Genomic DNA, 12055 nt, shown 5'->3' on the forward strand with positions numbered 1-12055 from the left:
TTGTAACTCTTGTATAAAGTTACCACAGTAAGAGCCAAGATTTTAAGCTCTACTAAATATAAAACAAATAAACACACAAAAACACTTTATATACTTATGTTCATTTAAAAAAATATTACTAGTGATGTATTATTTTGAAATATACAGTTACTACATTTGGAGTTATTTAAAATTTATATTGAGAAAAATGTTTGTATTTTCAGTATTGCCATAGACAAGCATCTACATAAACCTATTAAATTGATTGTTGTTTTATATCAAACAACTTTTATAATACTCATTTTTATTGTTATAATATTTTATAAATTTTAAAGAATGTGACAAAAAAAGATATTGTAGGCTTTGAAGTGGGTCTCTGGGAGGAGTTGGGGTACAAAAGGAAAACAAGAATGTGATTTAATTCTATTTACTTAAAATATGTTTTTAAATGTTAACAAATTCAAATAAATTGAAATGTAACTTTTCTCATTACAATGCAATAAAACTTTTAAAAATAAATAAATAAATAAATAAAAACAAAAATTATTTAAAAAAAAAAAAAAAGAAGTCCTTATTGCTAAGGGAGCAATCTTGTTCCCCGTGAGAAGCTCCTATTTAGGCTATTTCATGATGGGATGATTTGTTTGTAGGTTCTGATGTGTCTGGAATCCAAGATGGACACCGATTTAGAATCTTGATGAGGGTATGGCAGCATTCTTTGATTGCTCTCATCTTTGTTCCTTTGGCCTTGAAGAGAGCTGAGAGTATCACAATTTCTGAGACAGTTTTAGGCCTGTCTTCTGACTGGTGGTTCTCCAGTCTCAGCCTCCCATGTCTAGAATTATAGCGATGAATCCACGGCTGCTCCCACAGATGCTTCTTGAGTAATCAGCATGCCCAGGTTAACCTAACTGTCCAGTTAAGTACAAAGTTTAAAGGAATGGGGAAAAGACAAATGAAAATTGAAGTCTGGAAAGCCAGACTTTCACTCAGCTCTGAGTCACATTACAGGCCCCAGAGAGGAGTTGGTGCTTTTCAGCAAGGGCAATGTCTAAGAGCCTGTTATAGATTCTCTGTAATATATGTCTCCAACTAAATAGCATCCAGAAATGAAATGCTCTCCATTTTGTCACAAAAGCTCCCTATTTTAAATGAAGCTGAAGGGCTCACTGATCATTCCACAGCCCTATTTCACAAGTATGCTCTATCCAGTCCACTAGCTGTGTGAAACTCCCTGGATGCTCATTGCTGGCTGGGGTTCTTTCTAATCTAACAGTCAAAGCCTTCCTACCACTCAGTTCATGAGATCTTGCTACTTTGTTTCTTTTCTTTTTTAAAATTTCATACAAGTATATATTGTATGTTGAGCATTCTTCACTCCCACCCTCTGACTCAGGGTTTCTCTTTCTCATCAGTCCCCTGATAGTTTCATTTCTCCTTTCACAACACACACACATACTTAATATGGTTCAGTGACAGAGTACTTGTCAAATGCTGAACATAACCAACCACATCATATTTGCATACGATCTTTTAGTTCTGGAAACTGTTTGTCCTTTTATAAAGTAAGGTTTTCATTGAGTTTCCTGAATCTGGAGGCTGAGAATCTTAGCTCACTGGGAGCTGGAAACTCCTCATATACAACAGTCACATTTGTTCCTTTGAGCCTGCGTCTTACTCCACAAAACATACTCTCCTGAACTGGTTCAACATTCCCAATTGGTGGTCACCTCCTCTGTTTTCTAGGGTTCTCTAAGAACCGTTATGAAATAAGGTTTCACCTAAGATCCCCAGTGTTAGAATTTCTTCTAGGCTCTGCCCCAGTTACCTGGCAACAGCCAGGTATGCCTGACTCACTATAAAGGGGGCTGCTTACCCCCCTCACGCTCTTGCTCTCTTACTCTCTTGCTCTCTTACCCTCTTCCCCTTTTGTCCCTTCTCTCCCCATTCCCCTCTCACTTCTCTCTGCACGTTCTTGGCCAGCTTTTACTCTTCTAGTCCTCTCCCTCTCCCTCTCCCTCTCCCTCTCCCTCTCCCTCTCCCTCTCCCTCTCCCTCTCCCTTTCCCTCCATCTCTCTCTCCCCTCCTTTCCTCCCCATGCCCTAAATATACTCTATTCTACACTACAGACTATGTATGGCTGGTCCCTCAGGGGGAAGGGATGCCTCAGCATGGGCCCACAGAGACACCCTCTTCCCAGTATCATACCACGCCTCTACCAAACATATCCCTGGCTTCCTTTTCTTTTTTATAAAACACAACCCCCAGGTCCAGGTAGTATGTCAGAGAGGAGGAAGAAACAACGCTCATGAATGATAAGGAGGTTTCCCCACTCTGTTCCTCTCACCCAACTTTTTCATATTTTAAATGAAAACTGGTGATAAAACTCCATGCATAGATTTAAGACATACCCAGGACCTCAAAGGGCCTCCGCTTAATGGTAATAAACCCTGAAAGGAGCTTACACCAACAACTCTCCTTGCTCACTAGAGAAGCCCAGGCTAGTGCAGCTCTCTCCAGCTCAGACTCCTGAAGTCTAGCTGACCGCTCTTCCACAGGACAGCTTCAAGGCAATGTGACTTCCTGCGTTCCAGGCATGGATGCCACAATGTGAAATTTTTTCTTCTCTGCTCCAGGACAAGGTCTGACATCTGTCTCTATCCCTTTCACCTTCAGCCTCAGTCCCTCCTTGTTGAGAAGGCATAGGGCCTGTTGACGGGTCCACCCCTTTTGCAGCCTAGAGTACCCTAGCTTGGATCTTCAGCCTTGTCTTCACCATAAGCTAGTTGTCTCTCTCCCTTCATCCTGATTTTGTAAATGTTAACAGATATTAAATGTCCTGAAGAAAGGCTGGAGAGATGGCTCAGTGGTTAAGGGCTCTGACTGCTCTTCTAGAGGTCCTGAGTTCAATTCCCAGCAACCACATGGTGGCTCACAACCATCTACAATGGGATCTGATGCCCTCTTTTGGCATGCAGGTATGCATGCAGATAGAGTACTAATAGACATAAAAATAATATCAAGGTACATTAGATCTTGTCACAAGCCTTTTGTCCATCTACCAAGTTGGCCATGTGATTTATGTCCATGAGCCTATTTAATTTATAATATTTATTGATTTATTATATTCTGAACCATCCCTGAATTTCTGGTATAAATTCAACTTCATCATGGTAATGGCCTTTCTGATGTATTCTTGAACTTGAGTTGCAAGTATTGTACTAATCTAATATTATCTAATATTGTCAGGGAAACTGGTCTGCCTGTAATTTTATTTTGGTGAATCTTTATCTTTTGATAGCAAAGTAATACCAACTTCATTATAAGAGTTTAGTAATGCTTCTTCCTTTCTTAATTCCCTCTTTAGTTGGGAGATTTTTAATTTCTATTTATTGTAGATTATTTTCATTTGATTCTAGGAATTTTTTTCCTTCTTGATTTTTTTTCATGGGCCTATTCATCACTCAATAATGCATTGCTTGATCCCCTGAGTCTGTGCAAGTGCCAGGGTTTCTCTTGCTGTAGATTTGTAGCCTTATTCCCTAAATATTAAATATTAGAGCTCTTGTAGCTGGGCTATTCCCACCCAAGAGAAGGAGTCTAGGAAGAGTTCTTTATGAATTTGAAATTTTTATTGAGCCACACAGACCTGGAGGACACATATTCTTATAACTACAAATCTAGAGGCAGCCCCAAGCTGAGTGAGCACAGGGTTTATAAAGGTAAAAAATAAAATAAAATAAAATAAAATCACAAGTTTGGTAGCTCCCACTGACGTAACTACAATGGCTGTTAGCAAGCATGACAGGATAGAGATCTTTAATATGAGCAGAGCACAGCTGCATCTCCATGGTGTTTCTGTTTGACCGATGAGCAGAAAGCCTTGTAGTTACAGAAGCAAAACAATGCAGGTAAGCAGAAGTTCCTGTAAGTACCACACATGCCTGAGAGTCAGGCTGACCTCAGCTTGAGCAATTACATTTCTCTTGCCTTCAAGCAACCATAGCTGTTTGATATTACCGCATGGCACTATACCCAATAATAACTCTGGCCTCTTTGGCTCCAAGAACTGTTGGGAGATAAATAACCAAGAAGAGTATGGAGTGAGACCACATCTTAGTTAATAAGATTAAGAGTTGGAGGAAATAAAAATTAAATGTTAGAGTGACATTGAAATGCAAAAAAAAAAAAAAAAAAAAAAAAAAAAAAAAAAAAAAAGTGGTGGCTAATGCATCTAGGAGGGGAAAGTCAGGATATTGTTAGTTAGGGTCCACTAACATGATGGTAGGAACTGTTAGCACTATGGAAGGTTATAATTAAGAAATAAATAGCTAAGGGGATAATAATGAGAAAAAGAAAAGATGTGGGAGTAAAAGGAATAATAGTTGGTGCTGGAGAGATGGCTCAGTGGTTAAGAGCACTGACTGCTCTTCTAAAGGTCCTGAGTTCAATTCCCAGCAACCACATGGTGGCTCACAACCATCTATAATGGGATCTGATGCCCTCTTGTGGTATATCTGAATATAGCGACAGCGTACTCATATACATAAAATAAATAAATTTTTAAAAAGGGGGTCTGGGGGTAATAGGCTGAAGAGTAAATAACGCCTTACATCAAACCATGCAGAAAGGCACAAGCAACAGTTCTGAACGTAAGCCGAGCAGTGTTCGACAAAGGTACAACCATCATGAGACCTGCCTGAGAAAGTGGAAATTAAGTAATGGGAGATAATAAACTAAAAGACTACATGTGGGGTTAACCGCTGGCACTGCTGTGCGGACTCGAAGGGTAAAGTACCCAGAAGTCTCTGGGTCTAGCGGTCTCTATGTAGTGCTGGAGGATTGGGAGTCAGGCGAGGACCAGCGGCGTCTGGAGCTTCAGCGTTCTGGGACCTCTTTCGGGGTCTTTTGTGCTTCCACATTAATTTTAGAAATTTTCTTCTAGGTCTATGAAGATATTATTAGAATATTTAAGGGGATGATATCAAATGTATGGATGCTTTAAGTAGCATGGCTATTTTTTTTTTTAATATATATTAGTCTTGCCAGTCTGGGAATGTGGGAAATCTTCCTGTAGTCTATCATCTTCATTTTCTTTGATGCCTTAAGATTTTCACTGAAGAAACCTGTCATCTCCTTGCCTAGGTTTATTCCCAGGCCACTGACTTTTTTTTTTTTAAGCTATTGTAAATGGGATTTCTTTTTCCTCTTAGTTTCTTTATCAGCAAGTTTGTTATTGGCATACAGAAACGCTAATAATTGTGTATGTGTTGGTTTTATTACCTCTTATTTGGCTGGAAGTGTTTATTGGGTCTAGCTGTTTCCTGATGAAATCCTAGGGTTTGTTGTTGTTATTGTTGTTGTTGTTGTTTGCTTTGGTTAAAGGTCAGGTCCTCTTCAAATAAGGATGAGTAGACTTCTTGTTTTCGTGTAAGTGTTCCTTTCATTTCTTTCTCTTTTATTTTCTTGCTAAGACTTCAAGCACTATATTGAATGAATGAATGAATGAATGAATGAATGATTTATTTATGTATAATACCCTTTCTTGTCACTTTCCATGTCTTAAAGGAAACTCTCTGAACTTTCTCATTTTGAACAATGATTGTTAGAGGTTGAGAGTTTAGCTCAGAAGCCAGGCAAGCACAGACCTCGATTCAGTCTCTAGCTCCAAAAAGTAGTTGTGATGATGATGATGATGATGATGATGATGATGATGATGGTGGTGGTGGTGGTGGTGGTGGTGGTGGTGGTGGTGGTGGTGGTGGTGGTGGTGGTGATGGTGATGGTGGTAGTGATGGTGATGATAATGACAATGATGATGACAATATTTATTTATCATATGTTTGTCATGTGTATGCTTATTAGGACAACATGTTCTTTGTATTCCTAGTTTGTTAGGACATTTGTCAGGAAAAAATGTTAAACTTTAAAAACCTGTCCTACATCTATTGAAATGATCATGAGACTTCTGTCCTTTAAGTATATTTGAATGCTGAATTACTCTGACTGATTTACATGTGTAGAACCCACCATTAATCCCTACAATGAAACTACCTTGGTCATCGTGCAAGATCTTCCTTATGTATTCTTGAATTCAACTGACAAGAATTTTATTCAGAACTTTTGCATCTATGTTCATCGGGGAGTTTGGTGGCTACTGTGTGTGTGTGTGTGTACACGCACACTCCTATCCAGTTTGGAGCATTAGGGTGATGCTGGCTTTACAGAATGCTTTGGTACCATTCCTCCCTTTCTTGTTTCATAGAACAGATTGAAAAGCGTTAATGTAAGCCCGCCTTTAAAGGCTTAGTGTAATTCTGTGGTGACTCCACCTGGCTTTCTTTGTTGGGAGATTGTTTCTATTAATGCTTGATCCTCTGTGATTGTTATAGGTCTGTTTAAGGTTTTTTTACCCAATCAATTTAATTTTGATATGTTATATATGTCTAGGAATTATCTACTTAGAGATTTTCTAAGATATTTTAGCATATATTCAAAGTTGCCCTAAATACTCTCTGGGTTTCACTGGAATCTGCAGTAACTTCCATTTTCCACCTCTAGTTTTATTAGGTTGGGTCTTCTCACTCTTTCCATTCATTTGCCTTATGGTTTATCAGTCATGTGTTCTCAGAGGACCATTTTTTTTATAGAATACATTTGGTAGTTTTATTAATTTTGTATATTATTGTTTTATTCTCTGTTTGATTAATTTCTGCCCTGATCTTTATTTTTCCTGCTGGTTTGGGGCTTGGATGTACATGTTTTTCTAGGGCATTGAGGTGCATCCCTAGACATTGTTGGACAAGCTGGACCACAGCCTGAAAGCCATTCTAATACATCCCTCTCTGTAAATGACAAGTAGGTAGGTAGGTAGGTAGGTAGGTAGGTAGGTAGGTAGGTAGGTAGGTGGATGGATGGATAGATAGATAGATAGATAGATAGATAGATAGATAGATCAGCTCTGCTGCTCCAGAGGACTTTAATACAAGGATTGAGAGACTTAATGATGTTTAGATGCCAGTGCAATCAAAAGAAATATATATATTCAGTGCAACATCTAGCAAAATTCAGTCTTTTTTTTCAGAAAACAAAATACACTTAAGATCCATATGGAATTTTAAAAGACCATTTGTGCTGCCTCGAGAAAATATCTATTACTGGACAAATTCTTGTTGTATAGCAATTTCCTCTGAATTGAAACATTCCTTCCAGGAGAAGGGAGGAAGATTGTGAGACTCGGGAGGTAAACAGCCTTCTTATGTCTGGGATCTGAAACCCACAAGATTTACAAGAGGCCCTCTGCAGAGATGGAGAAGCAGTAAACATCTGCTGGGGAAGGGGACTGAGCTGCTGAAAGATCTCTGGACTGTAAAGCTGCCTGTAAGTGGTGCAGGGAGCCCCAGGGTGCAGCTTTCATGAGTCACCACCCACTTTGGGATGGGATGTTAGATCATACAGATGCAAGTAACTCCTCACCAACAACTGCTGTCAGTGACCCCCAATAAAAATTCATTGGTCTACCAAGTTGGACTTTAATGTAATTGTTACTCTGGTGTGTCATGGCTGCCTTTCTCTGGTGCACAGACTTATGATGTCCCTCTTGTTGAACAAGTCTTAAGCCCGATTAGAATGAACAGAGGACAGTGACATTTAAAAAGTGACAGAAACACATGGATCCAGAAAAGCTGGGGTCAGGCATACTCTAATGGAGCCATTCCTACTAATGCCTCCATCTAGAACCTTAAACGTTTGTTGTATATAGCACAGAGGGAGGGTTTAGCTAGTATGAAAAAAAATCCTGTTTTTCCTTCTCAGACCCTGCTCCCAGAATGACAACTCTGAACTAGTTATTTATTAATCATTGCCTAGACCATAAGCTTTGGCTCATTCTAACTGTCATGTCTTCCACATGGTGTGTTACTGCTCCTCAGCTTCATGCGTTCGAGTCCATTGGCGAATCTCCTCTGTATTCTATTCTCAATTCAGATGGTTTCCCGCAGTCTCCTCAGCGTTCCCAGGCAAATCTCTCAAGCCTCTCACTATTTCCCAGAATCCTCTCCCTTCCACCCAGTGTCCCACCTCCCATTTTCTGTCTCAGCTCACTGGCCATAGGCCAAAATATTGTCAGGTGTTGCTTATAAGAGATTCTCTCTACAAGCTAGTCTTGGAAGGGTAGGAGATCTCTGTGGGCAAGCAGGAATCTCTGAATATAAACATCTGAGAGGAGGGAGATGGGGTCTCCGGGTTTTGCACCTATGGCCCAATCGTTCATAAACACTCTTACTTGAACTAGAGGGAGACAGTTTTAACAGTCTGAAGCCTGACCCATGTCATCAATAGCCATCCATTCACTAACTCAAGGCTTCCTCTGCTCCCTACAGAGAGCGGGGGAGGAAGAAGCTTAAAGGGAAGAGAAATGAAAAGCATGAATACTGAAAGCAAAGAGGGGACTATTGGGAGAGGGGGACTAGTAAGAGAGGGAGTGAGGTAGGGAAGGGCAGTGGGCGGTGAATGAGAACGAAGTATAATGATTTAAAGCATGAAACTGTCACAGGGAAACCCGTTACTTTGTACACTAACCAAAATAATAATAACTTGAAATACATCCCAGCTTGAACAAATCTTAACTGTTTGATCCTAGCTTCACTGGTAGAAAACCATCCGTGGAATATTCACTGGCCTTGTTTATGCTCCCTCTTTAACTCCAGTTCCACATTCTGATGTTGCTTACCTAATGGCTACACTCCTCAGTAGATTGCAAATGGTCATGTCTTCTCAACCCTGTTTATAGTGGCACTGACTAATTTCCCATAAATCCTTGGACCTCTCAGAGGGAACTATTAAGAGCCAGGCCAGGTCTGCCACAGGTTGCGTCTCCCTTCTCCATACCACTGTCTGCATGGTTATTGTAGCCTGTGGCTGTGTCTTAGCAGCTTCTGGCTCCAGGGCAGCCTTTGGCCAACCACAGCCCCTCCTTTTATACTCAGAGCCAGAGGGTCAGAGAGTTTTGTTGTGAGATAGTATCTACTAGTAATATCAGAAACTATACCCACAAAATCTCACCCACATGGCTGCCCAATCATGAGCTGAACAAGGACAACAACCCGCATGCCAGAGTGCACAGGGAAAGGCCAGGATGCTGGAGCCCTACACAAAGAACTCAGGCAACCAAGGAATGCTGACTACAAGAGAAATAGTCTGCTCCAGGTAAGAACATAGCAGTGATTAGTCAATACCAAGGAGAACATACACACAAGTAACATTATACAGACTGAGGAATACCTACGTATAGGCATATACATACATGCTTGTAATAACAATGAAAAGAGGCCATGAATTTGGAAGGGAGAGTATATGGGACTGTTTGAAAACAGGAACGACAAGAAAGACATGTTGTAATTATAGTATAATCTCAAAATAAGAGAAACAACTTTAAAAAATTGTCATCATGACCCAAAGGATGAGGTAGGAATTGTAAACCCATGAATGTGCAGCTCCGTTCCCACCGTTCTCTCAGGTGTGAGCCTCTTGGGGAGTTCTCTCAGGTGTGAGCCTCTTGCTGAGTTCTCTAAGATGTGAGCCTCTTGCTGCCCCATGGCAGAAGTAACTGCTTAGCAGTTGATTCTTCGGAAGACAAAAGGCCCAGTTCCTTGTGTTTTCCAGTTCCTCTGCTATAAATATCACTGCCATTGCTGATTACAAACTACCAGCATTATAACTGAACACAGAGTTTGGAAGCGATGGCATAGATCTAGCTCTCAGCCAGTTCCAGCTGGCTCCAGCACATGGCAGCCAGCAAATGCTAATGTTTAAATGTGGAGAGTAGTTATTTTCTTTTACTTTTTGGGACTGTCTCACTATGTAGTCCTGGCTGGTCTGTACCTCACTATGTAGACCAGGCTGGCTTCAAACTCAAGTTCTGGGATTAAAGGTATCTGGCTTATAAAGTACATTCTTGACATACCATGGACCGTAACTAACTGCTCCTATTTTTAAAAAATATTTTTATTAATTTTTTTGAGAATTTTCGCACATGGATTTAGTGCATCTTCATTATATCCCCCTCTTTCCTGATCCACCCCGTCATGTATCGCCCCAACTTCATGTCCTCTTTTTTTTTTTTTTTTTACATCCCACTGAGTTCAGTTTGTACTGTCTAAAGGTGCTTGGGATCCAGACAAAGTAATCCATTTCCCACCTCTACTACTAGACTGTGTAATCCTAAGCAGACACTTGACAGCAAATGATTCTGGAAAATGAAGGCTTCCTTTGAAGCTCTGCTGGGCAGATGAAGTAAAATGGGTGTAAAAAGCAGCAGCTACCACTTCCAGGAATAGATGTGCTGAGCCACAGGTATGCAATATTGCCACCTTGTGGTTTCTCTCAGAATTGCCCAAAAGGCAAACACTCCTTGGAGGTCCACAAGAAACCTTATTTGGAGTGTGGGGAGTGTAGTCAGGAGTTCTGATGAGATTCAAAGCTATGATTTATGAGAAGCCAGTCTGTATTTCAGGAGGAGATTAATTTCTACCAACCACCATAAAACAGGTTTGGGGTGTTGTTGTTGTCTTGTTTTGTTTTGTTTGGACAATTATCAGCCCTTTGACACCCCCCCCCAAGACAAAATTATCTAAATATCCAAGTGAAGCTAACAGTTCTTACATTGTATGCAAACACTGGTGAAGTATCAACTGCCCTTCATATTGTTCTTCCCCCTCTTTCCTATTCCAGATTCCCCAAGAATAGCATGTGCCTGACTCCCTCAGCTCCCTGTAGTTCTAGCCAACCATCTCAGTTTTCAGGGGGCTGTGGGTTATGCCCCAATACTCTCCATATCTTAAAAGAAGAATCTCAGGTTCCAATCTTGGCCTCAGTGCTTCAGGTCCAAACTTCTAAAATTTCACATTATGTAGTAACTGATTTGGTGGCACGCTCCTGACCAACTTAAGTCAAGAGTCCCCAAGGAAAATAACAGACTAGAAGACATTGCTATGCCATCCTCTGAATGAGAAGAGCCACACATAAGAAACATAGACACTTCTGAAAAGAAAGAGAGAGGAAAGGTCTTAAAATGCACCAAGATGATGTCAAAATACCCAGAAAGTGGGGAGGAAAAGACAGGTAACGCATGGGAAACAGCCACCCTAAACACAGACCCAGCAGCATGGCTCTGGCGTGGACAGGGTGAACAGACGTCTCAAAAGCTAACGGAAGCTGCCCTGATGAGAGAAAACTGGCCGTCCTGCCCTCAGAACAAATCCTCAGCCCTCACAAGCCTCAAAGTCGGTGGCAGCTTCTGTGAGGCAGCTGTTCCTCCAGCACAGAGTAAGGAATCACATCCAGCAGCTCCATGTGACTGGGGCAGAGCGACCTGGTTTGAATGAGAATATCTCCCACAGTCTTGTGGATTTGAACTCTTGGACCTCAGTCGCCAGCACATTTGGAGAGGTTATAGAACCGCTAAGGTGTGGCATTTTGTGCCCCTGGAGACAGGCTTGGTTCTAGTTTACCCTCAGCTTTCTGTTTGAGGTTGAGGATTTAATGGCCTCTGCTTCCTGTCCTGGCTACCTCAGCTCTGCTTCCCAGCCCATCATAGACTCTTCCTTTGGAACCAAAAGCCAAAATCAACACTTCCTTTTCTAAGTGGCTTCTGGCTGTGGCATTTTCCTCACAGCAACAGAAAAAATGTCCTATCCCGACATCGGTACAAAAGAGTGGGTACTGAAAAAAAAAAGTGAAGAACTTGACCATGCTGTTTAGAGAAATTGAGGAAGGCTTTGGAGGATTGGACTAGAAAAGTGGTAAGATGCTCTAGAGAGAGCGTTAACAGGCCACTCTGGCTGGAGCTTTAAAGACAACAGTGTTGATCACGCAGATGTTGGAGGCATGCTCACAAGAGGGGAGCAACATTAGCAATGGTGCCAAAGGCCATTTCTATATGTTGGCAAAAAGTCTAACCGTTTTCTGCCCGTGCCCCTGAGAACGCATATAAGGCTGAATGTAAAGCCATGAGCCAATTTTTGGCAGAGAAAGTCTCAAGCAGCATAACGTCGAATCTGTGAAACGGCCATTACTA

At 41.1% G+C, this 12055-nt stretch overlaps 1 protein-coding gene across 1 annotated transcript in view; it reads left to right on the forward strand.

The window, feature by feature from the left end:
- LOC116093086 (Fc receptor-like protein 5) overlaps window positions 1-11701 on the forward strand; it is a 50972-nt gene extending 39271 nt beyond the window's left edge. The window contains exon 12 of the mRNA XM_031374272.1: window positions 10711-11701. The gene's annotated coding sequence lies outside the window, so the exon portion shown is untranslated. The remainder of the gene's footprint in view (window positions 1-10710) is intronic.
- The last annotated feature ends 354 nt before the right edge of the window (window positions 11702-12055 follow it).

This window comes from Mastomys coucha, unplaced genomic scaffold, assembly GCF_008632895.1.
Source record: "Mastomys coucha isolate ucsf_1 unplaced genomic scaffold, UCSF_Mcou_1 pScaffold16, whole genome shotgun sequence".
Lineage (NCBI taxonomy): Eukaryota > Metazoa > Chordata > Mammalia > Rodentia > Muridae > Mastomys > Mastomys coucha.